This window comes from Malus domestica, chromosome 07, assembly GCF_042453785.1.
Source record: "Malus domestica chromosome 07, GDT2T_hap1".
NCBI lineage: Eukaryota > Viridiplantae > Streptophyta > Magnoliopsida > Rosales > Rosaceae > Malus > Malus domestica.
The window spans coordinates 9,728,819-9,752,897 of record NC_091667.1 but is presented as its reverse complement, the minus strand read 5'-3'; the positions used below and the strand labels follow the sequence as shown (position 1 = coordinate 9,752,897).

The 24,079-nt window shown below is 40.0% G+C and overlaps 1 pseudogene; it reads right to left on the bottom strand.

Moving 5' to 3' along the window:
* Window positions 1–11,097: 11,097 nt before the first annotated feature.
* Window positions 11,098–23,726, bottom strand: LOC103429534 (eukaryotic translation initiation factor 4G-like; annotated as a pseudogene).
* Window positions 23,727–24,079: the final 353 nt, after the last annotated feature.

Genomic DNA, 24,079 nt, shown 5'->3' with positions numbered 1-24,079 from the left:
TATAGCTCTATTTAAGATCTTTTAAGGAATATATGGCATGTTACTAGAAAAAATCGGGAAGGCTTTGAAATCTTCGTTTTCCCATAGCTGTGCAGTTCTTACCGGAATGTAGCTTCGACCATCTTTGTTCCAAAACCTGGAAGATTGGCTTTGTAGAAAATTATGAAATTTTATTACAACAATCTTCAATGTCTTAGCTTTAGTCTCCAAGTCTCCAATTGGCATTATATTGAAATTCATCTAGGAAATCAACTTTCCATTAAAAATCATTCAAGTGCGCAAAATTGGTTTCAGGCACGATTACATTACCCTAGAGCTTTGCGAGCACTTGCCCCAGTTGGAGTGTTGATGGACTCAAACTGAGTTACATGTTGACTTTAGTCGAGAGGTTTACAAGTCAGACTTGTGATGAGGTGTTGGTTTGCATAGGGTCAAACCTGTCTTTGCTTCCTACTTGCAAGCTTTAGTGAACCAAGTTCGTTTTGTGCGAATTTGTATGGACATGCTTTTCTCTAAATTCTAGGAATATCACATCTTGGAATCACAAGGTGAATGGTGAACAAAAATACACCAATAATCTAATTAGTCCTAGCTCAAACAAAAAAAGTTAAGCGAGGGTAATTGAAAATTGAGTAATAATAATGGTAGAGAAATGAGACTTCTTTTTTTGTAATTCTTTGTGTTGTAGCAAGATCACTGCGCTATGTTGTATAACTATCACGGTTCATATTTGAGTTTGGAACTTTGATGGAACTTGAAACTTAGTTTCAAAGTTGAACTTATACTTTCTTTTAGGAGTGGCTTGCCACCAATGAATTTCTTTCCATTTTTAGTGTCACACCCTGATCCCGACATATGTCCAAAATCGACACGTGATGTCCCTAAATGCTCGTAACTCAACATACCCCACCTTTTGGATATGCACAAAATATAATTTAAGATTCAGATGCATAATAATTTTGCGTATACTTTATGGCTGCATCTAACCTCTTCGTTAGACTGCCTACGTACCCTCAATAGGGATCAAGCCATTCGTAGTTCAACTTTTCACTACACTCGAATATTCATCACATAAACTATCATATTTCAACATAATGCACAATTCAGAGCGTGCAACATATCAAGGAACAATCGACGAGGCGCAATAATAATCTATAGCCATATTGGTCAACGGTATATCATAATCATAACAATTACATCCAACAACATCCAATAATTACACCACATAATAACCCATACAACACACTGACATGCAGGGCTAGGGCGACACAGTTCGGCTGAAGCCTACATCTTTGAAGCTGAAATCATATCCTAGGAATCAAGTCACCAGAGGGATTCCGAACCACTCAACGAAATCAAACTCAGGATACGATTTCAGACCATCACTCAACGGAATCGCGGAGTAGAAGGGATTCCGGACCATCACTCAATGGAATCGGGGAGTACCATGCATATAGAACCACCCAATGGAATACAAGCTGGATCGATTCTGGACCATCACTCAACGGAATCGCAGAATAGAAGGGATTCCAAACCATCACTCAACGGAATCCGAGCCAGGGTACAATTCCGGACCATTACTCAACGGAATCGTAAAATCGAAGGGATTCCGGACCATCAGTGAATCGAGTGGAAAATCAAGGGATACAACAACAGCTTGAAGAAACAATACAAGAACCAAGTACTTAATTTAGAAGGGCTTAATGACACAAAAAGTGAAATAAGGAAACAAGATGTGAAACAAGTGTTTAAGTAACAAACCTCATGACAATAGTTTAACGGTCCACTATTAGCCCTCACATTTCATCACATCAATCCAATCATACAATACAAACCATATTTCCGAAGCACAAGTCAAATCATACTTAATGAAAATAAATCGATGGCCAGAAATAAAAATAACACTTCAATAGAATTCACATTCAATAAACATGGGTCTATGGCGCATATATATATCTATATATATATAATACTCACATTTCATTAGAAATTTCATTTATAACCCAAATCATATTCACAAATGATCTTAATATAAGAAATCAAGGTAATAACTATATCCCATATTTTCAAGTCACTCTCTAACCAATGTGGTCACATTAGACTTCACTTAGTATCCCATGGTATTAAATTTAGTATTGAAAACGCTTCGAGACATATTGACCAAAAGTCAATTCTTGGTCAACGATAAGGTCCACAACCCTACGTAATTCGATCCGGAAGATACGTACATCAGATTTTCGATCCATAACTTCCCAAAGTCAAAATTATACTTCTAGAATAATATACTAAAGTCTCACTACGATACGATGGTCATATCTCCGCCAATCACAAATTTAAGTGGCGGTCGACATTTTATTTTACAAACTTACAGGTCTAATTCGGGAAGATCCATACGTCGGATTCCCAATCCGTAAGTTCCTATTGTCCTCAAATATTACTTACTATAATGTATCAAATTGTGGTGATGATTCAACGGTCGGATCATTGATTCAAATTTTGTTCTAGTGATGTATCGTAATGAAACTAAGTTCAAACTATCAAACCGTGTCCTACAGATATCAATTATGAAATCAGGGCATCTAATTGAACTTAGAAGATATCATCGGCCCACTATCCACGCGCCGCCGCGGTTGGCGGTCGGCCGCCCCGACTTGCTGGAAAATTCAACTAATTCCAAAAATTACCAAATTTTATAAACAACTAGATCTCAGTTAGGGGAGTAATTTCATACCTGGGCTAGAGTCCAATTCAGCCGGGAAACACTTGAAATCACCCACGAATCGCTGGAACCCTAGGATTGGGTGTGCTCCGATTCGACCTCCATACTTACTCTGACACCTCCACCACTACTTGGGCTTTGTTCTTGAGGTTGAGGGGAGTATTTTGGTGGTGTTGGCTGACGGAGTTACCTTTGAATTTGATAGATTGCCGCCCCGAAGCCCGTTGCACCCACCGGTGCAAATATCCACAATTTCAAACCTAATCTCCCCGAATTTTGTGTGGGAATGGTAGAGGAAGGGTCAAGATAATGATCTGGAGCGGTGGATTGGTCTAATTCGCCGAAAAAGGGGTGAAAATCGTCGAAATTGGCTAACCAAATCGGGTTGGCCGACGGGTTAGAACCGGATCCTTCGGGATCCTGTGTTCCTCCCTTTTCTCCCTTTCCTCCTTGCTTTCACTCTCTATTGGTTACCATCCTTCCTCTCTCCTCTCCCCATTCGACCACCTCTCTCCTTTCTTCCCTCTTGAAACTCTCCTCCCCCCTTCTCCTTCGCTGCCATCAGGTAGCTTCAATTTTTTTTTTCTAAATAAAAGATTTATGCATGGTTGCCAACTATATATAAAATTCTTTAAAAATAAATCTTGAAATTAATAATACAAAAATACGTAATTTAAATAGTGAAATCTGGGGACGGGATTTCACATTGAGACTCTGCTATGCTTGTCGAAATGGTTATGTCGTTGTCGGAGTCGAAGCTACTCACTTTCCCAAGCTTATTACTTGTTATTGTGCACCACAGAGCAGGTGCCTTCACAATATGGCTTTTGTTGTATGTCAAGCCCATGCGACACTCAATGGATCCCACAATCAACGAGAAAGACATGTGACTTGGTCGCTTAAGATTGGGAAAGCCAATCCTATCCGTTTGCCAAAGATTTTATTCTTCTTCTTGTGTTGGGACTTCTTCCTCATCCAATTAGCATTTTAAGAGAAAGAGGTGGTGATCCACACATATTGAATTGGGATCTGAACAAGGAGAAAGATGTCGTTCTTTTGAGTTGTCTTTCCTTACCATTTTATTCAAATAACAATTTTCAAAATTACTGTGCAAAGCCAAGGTTGTTGCAAATCGAACTTGCCTCACAATAGTCAGATTGGTCGAGCAAGCGTCATTTTCTAGATTTCCGTTGCGGGTCTGGTGAGAGTGGCATGTTCTAGTTTATGATGTAAGCCATGAGTTCTGCGAATGACGTCACTAAAGCAGAGCACACGGGTCAACCAAGCACTGCAGATTGAACAATCCGCATTGGTCTGAGAAGATGAGGTGGATTACGAAACGGATAGTGCAGATCCAGTGTGTCGTAACAGAGTCGATGATGTTGATCGAGGGTTCGGCAGAGTGGGGAGTGCACCTAAATCCGTCAAACGTTACTGTTCCAAGTTGGGTTGAGCTTGCAGGTTGAATGGCGAGTTGCCTACGAATGGGCGTCGAGGATTATAGGGTTGGCGATGTTCCTACAGACGGAGCAATTTGATTTGGTAGGGATTGATTCGATGTCTCCTTTTTCTGTTCGTCTCCGTGACTGGCATGGACTTCATTCTGAATTGGAGTCGATATAGTTCTCTCAATTACCAGGCTTGGTTGTACAATGACTCACAAAACTATTGATGATTCTCCTTGCAGTAAAAAAAAAGGAAAAAAAAAGGGAAATACGAAAGAGTGAATTTAGTCGATCATCATGGTTCTACCTAAGATTATGTTCAATTCTTATAAAATAAAAAATAGCACAAGGCATTTAAATGAGTGTATTCGATTGGAATTTTGAGGGATTTTAATTCATTTAATGAATCTAGGTGTTTCAATCATGAATTTAAGTGATTCTATGAAATTCAACGTGTCTTCAATTATGATTTTAAGATAATATATTAAAATCCTTAGAAATTTGGGTGTATTCAATTAGGACTTTAAAGAAGTTTATAACATTCTACGTGTATTTTAGAATTTAATTTTTCCATTGAGTATTACAGTCTAGTGGTATTTCTCTTCGCTTGTAAGTGAGAAGACTTAGGTTCGATTATCGCCAATGCGAATTTGAACTGCATTATTGCTAACCTATTTTAAGGCTAAGCTCACCCTATCTTCTCTCATTTGTTTCAAAAAAAAAAAAAAACATAAAACAAAAAACAAAAAGATTTTGAAAAAGTTGAGGAATTAGAAGGAATTGGAGAGATTTCGTAATGTATTTTAAGCATCTACAAATCTCACCTCTCTCCCACGAGATTTCAAGGGAATTGAATCCAAATTTTACATGGAATCTCTACAAATCAATTAAACTCCATAAAAATTCATGGATTTATAAATCCATTTAAATCTCTCAAATTCCCAATTGAATACACCTCTCTAAAATTAATCAAAATGTGCATGTCATGTAGGATGTCCTTCCCTTATTATGTTTGGAGGACATTGTAACTTTTTGGCAATTTCCTTCCTGAAAGATTAATCTTCCTATTGACTTTTGGGATTTCATGGTTGTCTCTGGAACATCAGTCAAAGTTCTTTTTTTCCAGGATCTTTCGGCTTTCGTCATTACTCATGGCAAAGGACGTTGGTTGGGGAAATATGAGTTCTCTATCAACGAGAGCATCAATTGTTGGAACCAAATTTGTGCACATTCAACAACGGAGGCAAAATCAAGTCGGACTTGCCCATGATCTCCAACGAGGGGAGAATAGTGTTGATTGGGGGATGAGGTGTGGTTGAACCCAATTATTACTGCCTAGATATCTCCGGGAAGGAGAATCAAACCGCGGGTGTAGTCCTAAGAAAGAATGGTGTGAACCATCCATGACGAGTAGCCTATGGTAGTGGGGTGGAAGCCTCTGTTAAGCGTAGAGAGAATATGAATGCTAGAGAAGATGAATCCATCAATGGTCCGAAAGAGAGAGATTCATGTCTCCCTGATGAATACCCAGGCTTGAGTATTTATAGGGATCTTGAGAGTCCTTGTAGGTAAAGTAATCTTCATCAAATCGGGAGTCTATCTAGGAGGAAATCTTGGATAAGTTACCAAATCCATCTAGAATCATGATTACATTGCATAATCCCCAACTATCCTAATTTGACTTAAATTAGGGTTTCCTACTTGGGAGAAAAGTAATATCTCTAATAGGCCTTAAGCCTAGCATGTTGGATTGTGCTTTATGGGCTTGTTTGGACCCAAAATTACACAATCGGCAGTGCAATCAAGACCGTTGAGTGAGCATAGCTCCACATCATCGGATAGGAAGGTTAAGATAATTTTGTTGTTGTTAGGGGATAATATTATGATTTTTAATCATGATAATTATCTTTTAATAATGAATTATCTTGACACTTTTCTTATACGAGATAAATGTGAAGCAAACTATATCAAAGCAAGCATAATAGTTCAATTTAATTTGGGGTTCTTAGCATTCAACCTGGGGATTGAGCATCATGCATTATGAGAATAGTCCTAGCATGTGGTGGCACCAGTTGGTAACCAAGGTGGAGGTCTAACTTGAAAGATTAATTCCGTGCAGTAAGCCAATGCGTGGTTAGCACCAAATACGTTGAGTGCCACGGCTCTCATTGGATAATCATCTCTACAAAACTATTATTATTTGTGGTGATTGATGGTCACGACTGGATTTTGCGCTAAGTTAGTTCTATAAATAGAGGAATGAGTGCATCATTCAAGCCCTCTCCAACTCAACACACAAATTGCTTTGCTCAAACCTCTCAACAACTTTGAGATTTTTTTTATTTTCTTTTTCGCTAACACATCTTCAGTTTGGATAAACAGCACTGTTGCCGTAGAATCAGCCGACTGCGAAACACCTTCAGTTTGGATAAACAACACTGCGACGAGGCTGACTGGTTATCTATCCAAGTCTTGGTTGAGAAGGATTTTCAAATCCTTATTGGCAGAGGTCACCTCATTAGCCTTCTCGATGAAGTGAGGTGTTACCAGGTTACTACATTCGGCATCCTAAGAGCCGATTTTGATATTGAACTTCACAGAACTAGCAGCCTTGTCTTCAGGCTCTAGAACCCGAAGGCCGAGACATGTTCCTTCCTCGACCGTAATCGCAAGATCGAGAAGTCAGCAGCGCACCCAACGCATCGGCCGACGAATTGGCACGCCCGCATACAACCGAATGACGTAGTTAGCTCATTAATTACTCGGCCTACGTGCCACATAGGCTTGATAGTTTTTAGGGTCAACAGGGCTGAGGCATTCCGGTCTATCTTAAATGTGTCATGGGCTCAGAAAATCATGGTCCCAAATATAGGTTGGCCAATCAACTTTTCAAAAATTGGTCTTGAGTATAAAAGCATGTGAACTCACATTCCATGTTGCTCATCCATATTTAGCAAAATAGTTGTACAACTCCATCATTGCAAGTCCTCACATCATCTTTCATTGCATTTCAATTCATTCCCAACATCAAGTTGACGAGTTTGGCTTAAGGAAAATTCTCCATCGCATTCCCCATCAACAAAATACTATCTGCAATCACCATAGAAGATCTTTGGTATTACATAAATAGCCTCCTCCCCACAATCAATGTTGAACAAAGGTTTGTATCACCATTGATTGCCATTAGAACAGGGCAAGTTTCTACTCTGATACCAATTGACACTGCACGAACGTAGTAAATGGGATTAAAAGGTAAACCCAAAAATCAGAAAGCTGGAATCCACAAGTTTAGAGAGAAAATTTCAAAGGTTTATTGTTTAATTCTTCAATGATGATTACATAGAAGCCGAAAGGCTTAAATAAACTTAACTTCGCCTTGGGAAAGCTCAGAAGTCTTAGGAAAATTAAAATGACATAAATTGAACGAAAAACCAAAAGTCCAATTTTTATTACAAACTTTAAAATGCTGGTTTGGGAGTCTAAAATGACCTTGGATGACCTTAAACACGATGGGCTCATGGGATGACCATGACTCTTGTTCTGCTCGCGATTCTATTCAAAACGATATATCATACGCCTAATTCCAATACCAAAATACTTCTTATTGCCTTTTATGTCACCATATCAATTAAATCCAATATTTCCCAACTTTAATTATTCTTTTTCAGAATTTGAAACATTTTATTTTCTTTATCTTTCTTCGTCAGAATTGACTCATATCTTGTTTATATCAGACTCATCCACTGATAAAGAACTCAACCTCGAGTTCTTCTTAAAACGATCTTGATAGCTAGTTGGCAACCTTGTTAAGCAAATAAATTCTTCGACTTGAGAAGCACTGAAAGTTCAACTCAAGAAGCCCAACTTTCAGTGAAAGTAGGTGAAATAATCATTAAATTAATTCCATAAACAAGATTGAACTATGCCATCGATAATCAAAATATTTTCCTTCCCCAATTTTGTTGTTTGGTCAACAATGGAATTTAACCCCTATTTAGTAGATTGATGATTCTCCAAAAATCATAGCAATTCATAATCACCCATACCTTGAATTTCTTGAGTCTGCACTTGTGAGTTGTCATGTTTTAGGAGATCTTCTTCAACAAGATTCTCAATCAGCAAAATTACTCATTCATTATTTCCACCTTGACCTCCACCGTTTCTTGGCATAATGAAATATCATTCTCCATCACTTTAGCTTCTTTTCTAATGATTGCTTGACCCATACTTGCCAAATACAATTTGTATAAATAAATAAAAAAAAAAAGAAATTGTTTAACAATTAGTCACTTCAACCAATGCCAAGTGATAGGATTTTACCTTGTTTTCGCCTAGACTCTTGCATTTGATCCCACCATAAATGCACATCACCATCTAAACAAGAAGCAACGATTGATCTTCACTATCTTCCTTTCTGGAATTGGTTGTATCTTGAAAAGTTTCTCTACATCCTCAACCCACAAGAGAAAACCTTTAATGCAATCACTTCCCAAGAAAATAGGAATATCTTCAACATCAACTAGATGAGGGTGGCTCGGGGCTATTCTTTTTGCGCACACCGCATCTATTGCCATTCCCTTACGAACAACGCCGCTTAGGGTTTTGCTTCTCCCATAATCGATTGCCAAAGAACATGATAAATCCCTGCTTTGATACTAATTGACGCATCACGAGCGTGAATGATTACAAACGTAAATCTTGAAAAACAAAGGATTCTTGAGTCCATTAGATTTTGAGAGAAAACTGAAAAGGGTGTTTGATTAATTTTGAAATTGATGAATTACATTGGAAGCCCAATAGCTTAAAGACATAAACACAACCCTAGGGAAGCTCAAGGGTCTTAGGGAATTAAAATGACATGAATTCCAACAGAAATTAAAAAGTTCAAAATTGATTACAAAGTTTATTTTGCTGTTTTGGACTTCTAAACAACCTTGGATGACTAAAATTCAAGATTCTAAAAAATGCTAGGCACTAGTCGGGCGGCGGGTTGGCGCCTAGCTTCTAGGCGGTTAGGCGGGGGCTAGGCGGCCTAGACGGATTTAAGTAAATTTTTTGTATATCTTGTAAATAAGTGTATATTAACACTTACAAAAAATTATACTTGTATGAAATTCATGGATAAGATAATAAAAGAATGATAAAATACAAAAAAAAAAAGTATCTAACAAATTCAAAGTTTAAAAACACATTAAGCATATATGCCATATAACTTAAGACATTTTGAATGATTATAATTCATATCTAATTTTTTTAAAATAAAAGTAATAATCCCATGTATTGGGTTGGATGGTTCATAATAAAGAGAAAATTATGATGTCAATATGGGTGGTTCATAATAATATTTTTTAGAGATCATATTAATTTATGTTGAAGTTAAAGAGAAATAAAGGTGTTCAATATGTGGATGTGGAAAGGACACACTAGGACGCATAAAGATGGGAACTCTGCACCAAAACTTAATGACAATGACATCTTCAACCTGACACCCTATCATTTTTTAGGAGAAAAAAGAGGTGGATTGTCTGCCTTCCCATTTCCATACTCTTCCAATCCTCTCCTGTTTGTGTAGTCACGGTTAAGCCACTTCAACATTTTATATTGATTTTTTTATAAAAATAATAAAACAAAAAGTAATAAGAATATAAAATATTGACATCGCTTAACCGTGACCACACAAACAGGAAGGGATGGGAAGAGTATGGAAATGGGAGGGCAGACAATCCACCTCTGGAGAAAAATCAATGTGCTAGAACTGACAGCCTATGGCTTTTTACAAAAAGCAAGCAATTTGATGCTAGCTGTCCAAATTTGATTGGAGAGAAACTAAGAAAAAAAAATTAAATAAGAAAAGTATGTAGCTTGGTCACATGGTGTGAAAGGAAGAGAGAGAATGTCATCGTCTTCCTCTTTTCCTCTTTGCCAAACCGAGAACCAGAAGAAACCCAGAAAGGCAAAAAAAAAAAAAAATGCAGCTGATCTGCATTCTTGAAAACATAACAAAACTGAAATTCCTAGACCGCCTAGGCCACTCAGTCGCCTACCTAGGCCGCCCAAGGGCCGCCTAATCCCTATCCCGATTTTGCTCCCGATTTTGCATTAATCCCCTCGGTCAGCCACCGCCCAGCGCCTACGATTTTTAGAACACTAAAATTCATCATAACATTGCAACAAAATAGTGAGTTTGAACTGGGATGTCACGCTCTTTTCAAAAATGTATCTTGGGCTCAAAACGAAGCTTGAGCGCTAAATATATAAATTCCCGCCACGTCCTTTTGTCTTCCTTCAGTCCATTTCTCAAGCAACCAAAAAATCCCAACACAATATTCTTCCTATTTTAACGCCATATTTGGTATTTGAGTGGAGATTTTCTCTAATGCATCATTCCTTGTCAGTTTTATAGAGCTCTCATTTTCTTTACTTTTTCTTCATGAAAATTCACCACAATCTTGTCCTACATCATTGTCTACCGTAAATCATTTTAATCATTCCATGATAAATTTGTCAATATATTTGTTAAATTGTCACGTAAACGATCACGTTACCACCTTTTAAAGATTATTTTTGTCAAACAAACCCCTCTACTTAACGAAAATTGTACCATAGCAGAATCATTGCGTACTTACTCTGATTAATTAATGTCCATTAACTGGAACCAAAAAAATAAACTAGAAAAAAGCATCCGGCAGTTGGATTTGTTTTTGTTTTAGGCTCTTGCAAGCAATTGTTGACCCAAGTTTAATCATCAAAATTACACATGTAATACGTATGTCACTTGAGTTTCAATCATCTTATAATTTAATTTAATTTAGAGTACAAATTTACCCTTCATCATTTCATTTAGTGCAAATTTATCGTTGTACATATCGTTAAAAAAGGTAAGAGTATCAAATCATCAATTCCATAGATAGATCTATACAATTAACTCGTTACTTTTCTCTCGCAACACAAACAAAATATTCATTGAAGGGATGGGAGGAAGATAAAATAAAAAATACACTTCACTCGGAATAAATACAAAAAGAAAATGCAAAGTTCTGAGGTCCTAATAATTTACAAATACATATGAATTGCAGCATAGTTACATTTTTTTTGGGATATAATAGAATACATACACGATGTTATGGATATTGTAATCATAGTTACAGTACAAAAGTTCTTCATTGCAGGCATATAATTATGAGTTTTTGAACGCTACCAGTAATGAATTTCTTCTAGCACGATTACAATGAGCATCACTAATCTCTAAATAAATTTCTCTAGAATCCGTGATTTGAGAGGATCTGGAAGATGACCAACCATTGCGCCCAAGTCCTATTCATTCCCCAGGCACAGAACACACATGCCCAACTTTCCTTTCAAGAATTGAACGGATAATCACATTAAGCAAATCATAGGCAGATTTTTTTAGCACGCAGAGAATGATCACATCTGAAAGATGCATTGAACTAAAAGATAACAAAAATTAATTAGAACAGTCTAAAGCATGCATGACAAATGTAATGAGAAATGACTGCTCTCTCAAAAATAAAAATATACCTGTAAAATTCTCTAATTGCTGCCAAAGACATATCCCTAAGACGGTCTTCAGTCAACACATTTTCTGAAGGAACATTTTGTGTTAAACCTGCTCCATATGCAAGTGTGGGTGGTGAAGTTGGAAGAGTTCTATCGAAACTACGAACATTAGGTGAAGAGAACATAGTCGATCCTCTTGGACTAGGAGGCCCCCTTCTAGCTGATGGATTGATTCTAGGACCACAGACCAGCCTACTAGACTGTGCTTGTCGTTCTTGTGCAGCATCTCTGTGCACTTCCTCAATCTTTATTCATCCTTCAACTTTCCTCCTCTGCTGCCATTTATTCTTTCTCAAATCAATTGCATCATTCAACATGAACCTAACACTAGAAGATAATTTCATGTTATTCGACAAGCTTTTCATCCTTTCAAAATATGCATCCATGTACTCCTTGGCATTCGGATGATCAATCATCTCCCCAATGGTGCTCATTAGTTTGCACAAAGCTTCAATATTTTGCTCAACTGGAGTCTGTTGCTGACCAAACAACTTTTTAATGCATTCGTGCATTACTCTCTCGGTCAACATTCTCTTTTTGTATAGCTCCCCAATCAAGCTAATATTACCCAACCTTCGTCTTCGCGCTTTGATTCTTTTCTCCTCTCTTTCTTCTTCAGACTGTTTCACCCGACCCTCCTCATCGGCCTTATTGGTCTCCTCTTGCTCTCTTCCTCCCCTCTCAAATTCCTCCTGGCACTTGTTCAAAAGCAATCTTTTAAAAGTTATCTTTTCATTTTCTTCACTGAAATCAGGCAACACTAAGGCATAAGAACAACAGAAGTTAGCAATCATCTCACAGAAAGTAGGCTCCATAAGAGCCTTGTCAAACATCTGTGAAATGATACCGGTTAGAGTCGTTGCATTATCTACATTAACAGCTTTCACTTGCTCGAATGGTTTTTCAAAATTTTGAGGAGTTAACTTGTTCAGTATAGCCTTTAACTGCTTTTGCTTGGCCTACTCTTCATCACTCACTTTACCCATTTCATACTTCCTGTCAGCTTTGTGCATCACCTGTAATGGAGCATGAGGAGAAGCCATCAAGCCCTTAGGTTGAAAATTCGTATCTCTCTGCCACCTGTTGGCATCAGAATTATTTCTTTGCATCCCTCCCTGCTGAACTGGTGTCGGTGCACGCGGATTCCTCAAAACACCAAAATTTGGTCCTTGGCTAGTTCGGAAATTGGTAGCACCTCCCTTATTCCATCTATCATCATCCATCATTCCTCTCCCGCGACGGTCAAGTCTTGCAGCTCCTTTTTGCCTGTCAATAATTCTTCTGGTTCAGTGGTGGTCACAACTGGTACAGACTCCTCAGTTGGAGCAACTGAAGAAGAGGACAAAAGATTTGAAACCTGTTTTTCAACATAAGCAGTAGCAGGAGCAGAGATCACGCCAGCAGCATCTGCCTTAGAAAGAATTTCTTTTCTTTTCTTAAGAATTTCTTTTCTTTTCTTCTTCCCCTTTGAAATAGTACTCTTAGTTCTACTCAGTTCAGGTTTGTCCCTGAAGTCTGACACTGTAAGAGCATCCCCACCACCACCAATGTTCTCCTCACATGTACCCTCAGTTTCAGTTGAAACCTTTTTTTTAACTGAAGCAGTAGCAGGAGCAGCATTCACACTAGCATTCAAGATCTCTGCTATAAGAGACATAATATCAAAATCTTCTGCAAGCTCAGCAAATTGGTTAGAAAACTTCAAAAGGAAATCTCTGGAATATTTCTTCACTCCATGTTCATGTCCATCTTTGTCAGAATCATCCACTCCACGGACTTGCTCTCCAGTATCTGAGGTTTCCAGTTTCGGGGTATAGATGTCAGCAGCGTCTTCCCAATCATCTGGCGCAGCTTTAACCGGTGCATCTTTCTCTCTCCCTACAGCAACTTGCTGAGGAGCATCAGCAGCTACCTGCCTTGAAATTATACTGGTCATAATACTTTCAGTGTTTTCAATACCCTTCTTTTCTTCAGGGTTCTTGTATGCCCCATAAAGATCAGAGGTCACGCCAGCAGCATCTGCCTTAGAAAGAATTTCTTTTCTTTTCTTTTCTTCTTCCCCTTTGAAATAGTACTCTTAGTTCTACTCAGTTCAGGTTTGTCCCTGAAGTCTGACACTGTAAGAGAATCCCCACCCCTACCAATATTCTCAATATTTCCCCCACCACCACCAATATTCTCCTCACATGTACCTTCAGTTTCAGTTCTTGAAGTTATACCTGAAAGTTTGGTAGTTTGAACAAAAGCAGAATGCTGCTCTAATTTGCTAGATTTTGAAAAAAAAACTTCACTGCCACCCTTACTATCACTTCTGCTTAAGGAGGCATCCATTCCACCAGAATCTGTCCTTTTATCAAGCCTCAACTCTTCATGTGTATCTGGATGTGTAATCTTGACAGGAGTTTTACGAGGGCCGCCAAACTTCCTACCCTGTTGTTGGGGGTATTGCGACGCCATGCTGATCCCCAAGTTGCCTATCTGAGGTATTTGAGGACCCATTTGGGGGGTAAAAGTCATGTTCTGGCCCTGATGCATAATTCCCTGGGGCTGCATTGGATGGGGCTGGAGACCTGGAACAAACACTGGCTGCTGTACTTGAGTACTACCAATTGGTAATTGCATAGGCATTGGCATTTGAATGGAACTGGCGCTCATACTCTGAGATTGGATCTACTGGTTGGGGCCACCGAATTGCACCGGAACCTGTGGCTGATGAAATGGCATTGGCATGGACATCCCAGCCATTGGATGAGCAGAAGGTTTCTGAGTTTGACTAGGAGGGGGTGCATGTGAGACTTGCACATCCTTTTTAACCCTGGGTACCATATGAACCTCAGCAGCATTAGGTTGATCAATGGACGCTGAGTCTTTCCTTGGTAACTGCTGTTTAGGAACAGTAGGGACTGGCACTGAAGGCGCAGCTCTAAAAGAATCATGGCGTGCCTGCATGTTCAAGCATGACATAATGATTTCACAAATTAATAAACAAAATTGAAAAGTATAATCAGCAATAGAAACTGAAAAAAGATACCAAATTACTCATTGAAATTAAGTCACCTTTAAATTCAAATACAAAGAATAATATTTCATTATATAAGTAAACATAAGGACATAATAGGAAGACACAAAATACTGTACACATACACTTCTGGCAAAAAACATCATGTGCAGTTGAACCAATCAGACTATTCATTAAAACAAAGGCAGGAAGATGAGAGAGAAGAAAAACAAGCTAACCTGATCACGTTTCTGCTCATCCAAATTTGGGGGAGCTGAGCTGGTTCGAGCAGGAATCTACAAGGAACACAACCTTCCCGCTTTTAAAAACATGCTATAATTTGTTAGGCGCTTAGAAATACAGGAAATTAGAAAATTTTAATCAAGAGTTTGCTAGCATATAACAATACCTGCATCCAATTCATGAAGCCACGGTTTATAGACCCAAACTGAAAGGCCAAGCCCTTGGACGCATCTCCTGGGGCTAAAACCAACAGAAAAGGTTAAAACCTGATTATTGGCATTTACTAATATATCATAAATCATATATCAGCGCGTTGAAAACATTACTAAATCGCCTATTTGGGATAACACTGCCAATAGAATCTAGCATTGACACCACATCATTACTATACAACAACAACAACAACAACAACAAAGCCTTTTCCCACTAAGTGGGGTCGGCTATATGAATCCTAGAACGCCATTGCGCTCGGTTTTGTGTCATGTCCTCCGTTAGATCCAAGTACTCAAGTCTTTTCTTAAGGTCTCCTCCAAAGTTTTCCTAGGTCTTCCTCTACCCCTTCGGCCCTGAACCTCTGTCCCGTAGTCACATTTTCGAACCAGAGCGTCAGTAGGCCTTCTTTGCACATGTCCAAACCACCGGAACCGATTTTCTCTCATATTTCCTTCAATTTTGGCTACTCCTACTTTACCTCGGATATCCTCATTCCCAATCTTATCCTTTATCGTGTGCCCATACATCCCACGAAGCATCCTCATCTCCGCTACACCCATTTTGTGTACATGTTGATGCTTCACCGACCAACATTCTGTGTCATACAACATTGCTGGCCTTATTGCCGTCCTATAAAATTTTCCCTTGAGCTTCAGTGGCCTACGACGGTCACACAACACGCCGGATGCACTCTTACACTTCATCCATCCAGCTTGTATTCTATGGTTGAGATCTCCATCTAATTCTCCGTTCTCTTGCAAGATAGATCCTAGGTAGCGAAAACGGTCACTTTTTGTGATCTTCGCTAGATTGCTCCGGAGTGTGGATAAGTATATAAATGGATAGAGATAGGAAAGCAAACACAAGATGTACGTGGTTCACCCAGATTGGCTACGTCCACGGAATAGAGGAGTTCTCATTAATTGTGAAGGGTTTACACAAGTACATAGGTTCAAGCTCTCCTTTAGTGAGTACAAGTGAATGATTTAGTACAAATGACATTAGGAAATATTGTGGGAGAATGATCTCGTAACCACGAAACTTCTAAGTTCTAAGTACCGGAGTGTGGTATCGTCTTGACTTGCCTTATCTGTCTCATAGGTAGATGTGGCATCTTCTCTGGAAGTACTCTTCCTCCATCCAGGGGTGGTATCTGTAACTGGTGGAGATGCACAAGGTAATGTATCAATTTCACTTGAAGCTTACTTGTAGTTTCAGGCTTGGTCAAGCGCCTTACAAACCATGTAGTAGGAGTCCCCCAAGTCGCCGGGCTAGGGGATCTGCTGAAAGAGGTGACAGACAAGGTAAGCAATCAGAGCTCCGGCTGATTGTTCACATTCGCCCTATCTTGCAGGCAGCATGAAGGATAAAGAGAAGAAAAATGAGAAGAGATGATATGGGATACTTTTGCTTTTGAAGAAGTAACTTTCCACAGGCTTATTCTTGAACCGGGCTGGAGGGTTTTCTGGTTTCCTCCAGAGTATAAGGCCGACTGAAGAATTTGAGGGTTAAAACAAGTCCATCAAATCTAGAGTACGTTCGACCCTGCTGATATGGGATACTTTTGCTTTTGACAGAGTAGTGGATGTATCGGCACTTGTGCTGTTACGCTTGTCTCCACATGCTTCCTTGTATCCTTCTCACTTGACCTATCTGTTCCTCAGGAATATGCGGTATCTTCCCTGGCAGCATAAGATGTTGAATATGAGTACTCGAGAGCAATGCCAGGTAAGTAATCAGGTAAGGGGTTCCAGGCAGTCAGTTCCTGGCTTGAAGCTTGATTCCAAATGCTGACTGATTGCTCTCTTTCTCCTTGTCTTGCAGGTAAGAACAAGGCCAAAGGAAAAGACAGGGAAAAAGCATGATATGAGATACTCTTGCTTTTAACCCTGATGATATGAGATATTCTTGCTCTAGTATAGTTTGTTTACAGAGGTATTATCGAAGGGAAAGAAAGCTGAATATTTCAAAAGGCTTCGTTGGGAGTGCCCTCTCAGATAAGAGAAAGGGTTGAGCATTTTTGCAGGTCTGCCTGTCCATTAGGGATGGAGGTCGACATATATAGGAGTCTCCCTAACATCAAGTAATCATGTTATTCCTTTACCCTGCTTGGTCATAACACGGTAGTGGGAGCTGCCAGCTTCACATGTTTTAACTCTGTCAGAGCACTTTGAAAAAGTGGTCTGTGGTATCTGGAAAGCTAATGTTGCGTGTGAAGATTACAGACAAGCTTTATCCAAGGAGATCCAGCTCTTAAAGTTGGGAAAGTGGTGCCTCTTCGGTTTTCGAACAAGCAATCCTGTCGGGGATCTGGCTTTCGAGATTCGGAGAACGATGCCTCTTCGATTTTTGAGAAAGCAATCCTGCTGGGGGTCTGGCTCTCAAGATTCGGAGCGCGGTGTCTCTTCGATTTTTGAGAAAGTAATCATGTTGGGAGTCTGGCTCTCGAGATTCGGAGGACGGTGCCTCTTCGATTTTGGAGCAAGCAATCTTGTTGGGAGTGTTTTCTCGAATGTGAGTAAAGGTTGGGCATGTTTGCTAGTCTACCTTGCCACGAAGCACAGAGGTTGACACACAGGGACTTTCCAATTATCCAGCAGTGGTATTGTTCCTTTACTCTCTCTTCGATTTTTGAGAAAGTAATCATGTTGGGAGTCTGGCTCTCGAGATTCGGAGGGTGGTGCCTCTTCGATTTTGGAGCAAGCAATCTTGTTGGGAGTGTTTTCTCGAATGTGAGTAAAGGTTGGGCATGTTTGCTAGTCTACCTTGCCACGAAGCACAAAGGTTGACACACAGGGACTTTCCAATTATCCAGCAGTGGTACTGTTCCTTTACCCTCTCTTCGATTTTTGAGAAAGTAATCATGTTGGGAGTCTGGCTCTCGAGATTCGAAGGGCGGTGCCTCTTCGATTTTGGAGCAAGCAATCCTGTTAGGAGTGTTTTCTCGAATGTGAGTAAAGGTTGGGCATGTTTGCTAGTCTACCTTGCCACGAAGCACAGAGGTTGACACACCGGGACTTTCTAATTATCCAGCAGTGATATTGTTCCTTTACCCTTGTGGGTAATAATATGGTAGCTAGACCTTCAAAATTTATGTGTCTAAACTTTGTTAGTGTTGTTTCTTTGCAATTCTTTTACCCATCTTGGTCAGAGCGATGTAGCGGGAGCTGCAAGCTTCACGTGTCTCAACTTTGTCAGAGAACTTTGGCAAAGTTATCTGTGGTACCCATGAGTTACTGTTGCGTGTGGGAAGTGGGGGATTGAACAGTACGATTCATGTGCTTTCTACTTCGCCAGAAATCTTCGACAGAATGCCCATAATTTCCGCAAAGCTGAGTGTGCGTGTGACAGGTGCTGACAAGGCTGGAAAAGTAGGTGCCTCTTCGATTTCTGAGATCGGCCCTCGTGGTCTCTTAGCAGCCCAGCTTTTGAGAAAGCAAGCCTCTTCGATTTCTGAGATCGGCCTTCGTGATCTTTGAGCAGCCCAGCTTTTGAGAAAGCAAACGCCTCTTCGATTTCTAAGTAGGCGCCTCTTCGATTTCTGAAGCTTCGTCGAGTGCAGATTTTTATAGGGGCTGACATTAAGTTCCAAAGCACACTTGAATATCCACCAGTAGAAGCTCCATTCCTGCATTTCTAAGATCTTGATTTGTCCGACCTCTTCTCTCTTCAACACCTTTGAAAATGTCTGGCCCCTCCGACCGTCGTTTTGACTTGAACCTTGTTGAAGAGGCAGCCCCGCCTTCTCCAGACAACATATGGCGCCCATCCTTCGTCTCCCCTACTGGTCCTCTTACCGTTGGGGATTCCGTGATGAAGAATGATATGACCGCTGCGGTAGTGGCCAGGAACCTTCTCACTCTCAAAGATAACAGACTACTTTCCAAACGGTCTGATGAGTTGGCTGTTAAGGATTCTCTGGCTCTCAGTGTTCAGTGTGCAGGTTCTGTGTCTAATATGGCCCAACGCCTATTTGCTCGAACCCGCCAAGTTGAATCATTGGCGGCTGAAGTGATGAGTCTCAAACAGGAGATTAGAGGGCTCAAGCATGAGAATAAACAGTTGCACCGGCTCGCACATGACTATGCTACAAACATGAAGAGGAAGCTTAACCAGATGAAGGAATCTGATGGTCAGGTTTTACTTGATCATCAGAGATTTGTGGGTTTGTTCCAAAGGCATTTATTGCCTTCGTCTTCTGGGGCTGTACCGCGTAATGAAGCTCCAAATGATCAACCTCGGATGCCTCATCCTTCTAGGTTTTGTCCAGTACTAAGGCTCCGAATGATCCCCCTCCGGTGCCTTCTCTTTCTGGGGCTCTACCGACTGCTGAGACTTCTCCTAAGCAACCTTTGTGAAGGCTCCCTCTTCTTTGTTTATTTTGACTCAAGTATATGTACATATTTGTAACTTATCGGGGATATCAATAAATAAGCTTTCATTCATTTCAACGTATTGTGTTAAATACACCAAAGCCTTCTTCGCTAAGTTCTTTGAATTTTCTTTTGTTGAAGCTTGTATGTTGAAACTTTGTGAGTGGAGCATGTAGGTTGAGGTAGTGTTCCCTTAATTTCCCGAGTGAGGAAAACTTCTCGGTTGGAGACTTGGAAAATCCAAGTCACTGAGTGGGATCGGCTATATGAATCTTAGAACGCCATTGTGTTCTGTCCTGTGTCATGTCCTCCGTTAGATCCAAGTACTCTAAGTCTTTTCTTAGGGTCTCTTCCAAAGTTTTCCTAGGTCTTCCTCTACCCCTTCGGCCATGAACCTCTGTCCTATAGTCGCATCTTCTAATCGGAGCGTCAGTAGGCCTTCTTTGCACATGTCCAAACCACCGTAACCGATTTTCTCTCGTCTTTCCTTCAATTTCGGCTACTCTTACTTTACCCCGGATATCCTCATTCCTAATCTTATCCTTTCTCGTGTGCCCACACATTCAACGAAGCATCCTCATCTCTGCTACACCCATTTTGTGTACGTGTTGATGCTTCACCGCCTAACATTCTGTGCCATACAGCATCGCCGTCCTTATTGTCGTCCTATAAAATTTTCCCTTGAGCTTCAGTGGCATACGGCGGTCACACAACACGCCGGATGCACTCTTCCACTTCATCCATCCAGCTTGTATTCTATGGTTGAGGTCTCCATCTAATTCTCCGTTCTTTTGCAAGATAGATCCTAGGTAACGAAAACGGTCGCTCTTTGGTATTTCTTGATCTCCGATCTTACCCCTAACTCGTTTTGGCCTCCATTTGCACTGAACTTGCACTCCATATATTCTGTCTTTGATCGGCTTAGGCGAAGACCTTTAGATTCCAACACTTCTCTCCAAAGGTTAAGCTTTGCATTTACCCCTTCCTGAGTTTCATCTATCAACACTATATCGTCTGCGAAAAGCATACACCAAGGAATATCATCTTGAATATGTCCTGTTAACTCATCCATTACCAACGTAAAAAGGTAAAGACTTAAGGATGAGCCTTGATGTAATCCTACAGTTATGGGAAAGTTTTCAGTTTGTCCTTCATGAGTTCTTACGGCAGTCTTTGCTCCTTCATACATATCCTGTATAGCTTGGATATATGCTACTCGTACTCTTTTCTTCTCTAAAATCCTCCAAAGAATGTCTCTTGGGACCCTATCATACGCTTTTTCCAAATCTATAAAGACCATGTGTAAATCCTTTTTCCCATCTCTATATCTTTCCATCAATCTTCGTAAGAGATAGATTGCCTCCATGGTTGAGCGCCCTGGCATGAACCCGAATTGGTTGTCCGAAACCCGTGTCTCTTGCCTCAATCTATGCTCAATGACTCTCTCCCAAAGCTTCATTGTATGACTCATTAGCTTAATACCCTTATAGTTCATGCAATTTTGTACATCGCCCTTATTCTTGTAGATAGGCACCAAAATGCTCATTCGCCACTCATTTGGCATCTTCTTCGTTTTCAAAATCCTATTGAAAAGGTCAGTGAGCCATGTTATACTTGTCTCTCCCAAAACTTTCCACACTTCGATTGGTATATCGTCTGGGCCTATTGCTTTTCTATGTTTCATCTTCTTCAAAGCTACGACCACTTCTTCCTTCCGGATTCTACGATAAAAAGAGTAGTTTCTACATTCTTCTGAGTTACTCAACTCCCCTAAAGAAGCACTCCTTTCATGTCCTTCATTGAAAAGATTATGAAAATAACCTTTCCATCTGTCTTTAACCGCGTTCTTTGTAGCAAGAACCTTTCCATCCTCATCCTTGATGCACCTCACTTGGTTTAGGTCCATTGTCTTCTTTTCCCTTGCTCTAACTAGTTTATAGATATCCAACTCTCCTTCTTTGGTATCTAGTCGCTTATACATATCGTCGTAAGCCGCTAACTTAGCTTCTCTCACAGCTTTCTTCGCCTCTTGCTTCGCTTTTCTATACCTTTCACCATTTTCATCGGTCCTATCCTTGTATAAGGCTTTACAACATTCCTTCTTAGCCTTCACCTTTGTTTGTACCTCCTCATTCCACCACCAAGATTCCTTTTGGTGTGGGGCAAAGCCCTTGGACTCTCCTAATACCTCTTTTGCTACTTTTCGGATACAATTAGCCATGGAATCCCACATTTGGTTAGCATCCCCCTCTCTATCCCACACACACTGGGTGATTACTTTCTCTTTGAAAATGGCTTGTTTTTCTTCTTTTAGATTCCACCATCTAGTCCTTGGGCACTTCCAAGTCTTGTTCTTTTTTCTCACTCTTTTGATATGTACATCCATCACCAACAAGCGATGTTGATTAGCCACGCTCTCTCCTGGTATAACTTTGCAATCCTTACAAGTTATACGATCCCCTTTCCTCATTAGAAGAAAATCTATTTGTGTTTTTGACAACCCACTCTTGTAGGTGATCACATGTTCTTCTCTCTTCTTAAAGAAGGTGTTGGCTAAGAAGAGATCATATGCCATTGCAAAATCCAAGATAGCTTCCCCATCCTCGTTTCTCTCCCCAAAACCATGGCCACCATGAAAACCTCCATAGTTGCCTGTCTCCCTGCCCACGTGTCCATTTAAATCTCCTCCTATAAATAACTTCTCCGTCTGAGCAATTCCTTGCACCAAGTGCGATTTCGTTCACTTATCACTGTGCTCACTTATCACTGTGCTCGGGCCACACAGTGCGCCACTTACGGGTGACGCCCTAGCTTTAGCGCGATTTCGTTATGGATTCATTTTCATAAGGATTCGACGTGATCATGGAGACAGTGAAAATACGCCAACATTCCCCACCATTGAGTACAACAAAATCCATGGTCCAGAGTGTGAACTTACGCTTCGCTGGTGTAGTGGGTGTTCTTGTGTCAGAAATCACGGAGGCAGATTGAGAAGTGGGAGCTTTTGGAACAGTTCGGGAGCTTCTCTGAGAGGCTGATGCTTCAGCTGTCCGGGAAGCTGTGCGTGCAACAGGTGCATCAGAACCTCCTACATCAAATCAATCGCAGGAAAACATTGCCAAGAAATGAGAATCAAACAAAATGGGCAACACAGATTTTAAAAGAGAACCCCATTTATCTCAGATTCCCAAACTCCTTCAACTACCCGTAAAAGTCTATTAAAACAATCACGACATTATCATATAAATTTCTAGACTGAAAGAGAACAGAAACTTCGAAATCTGTACCATGCAATTGGGGCTGTACATGGGCTCGGTTTTGTACACCGCCACGTTGTGCAAAAGCAATACCGGAATCCTGAGTATTTACAGTGGTTGCACTTGCCCTGGATTGTCCTCCTTGTGCATTGTTATTATTCTTCTTAAAACTGAATATTTGAAAATAAAATCATCAAACCCTAACTTCCAACAATCTCAAAAATTCAAAAACGTATTAAAAAAACCCAAATTTGAAATCACAATCAAAAGCAATATAATTGCATAGATTGTTAAAACTTAAAAGTGAAGTAAAACTGATCAGAAACAAACTCTACACACAGACACACGCAATCAGTAGATACGATACACAGAGAGAGTAAGAGAGAGAGAGAGAGAGAGAGAGAGAGAGAAAGAGATATATATATATGCACCTGCGGTTGGAGAAGATAGTAGGGCCGGGCCAACCGGCGCTGGTGCCCTTAGGGTAAGATGGTGAGTATCCCCTGTGCTGCTGATTAGAGCTTACGGTTCGCCCTGTTTTCCGGTACTGCGTCTCGTTCTTATCCGACCTTGATTGATTGAAGGACATATATTCCTACGCTTAATTCCCAATTTTTGTTTTCCTTCAAATTTTCTCTGCAACCAAACACGCAGATCCACAAACCCCAAATCAAATCAATCAAACCTAGTTATCCGAAAATCGTACCGTAAGCGAGTGATTAAGAGAGTGATTAGGGTTTGATTGGAGTACCTAGAGAGTGAGTGAGGAGAAAGATTAGGGTTTTATTGGGAAACCATGAGAAAGCGCAGAGTGAAATGAAAGAAAAACTTGAGAGAGAGAGAGAGAGAGAGAGAGAGAGTTGTCTTGGTGTTTTGGTAAGAGAGAGAAGAGGAAGGGGGAGGAGATAGTAGGGGTGGGCTCAAAAAACCGAAAACCAAATCAAACCGAAATCGAAAAAACCGAACCGAACAAAAAAATCGAACCGAACGAAAAAACCGAACCGAATTGAAAAATCGAATCGAACCGAATTAATTAAATTAAGGAGTAATTAGGTTTTCATCCTTATTTTTACTACTCTATTGATTAAAACCTTATTACTTTTCAATTTTTGATCAAGGTCCTTTGTATTAATAATATCATTAATTATTTCAATAATAAAATATTTTTTATTTCTAAATATATTCATTTAATATTAAAAATGTTACAATTAGTATATTTATATTTATGGCTAAATTTTTTTATCATATATTTT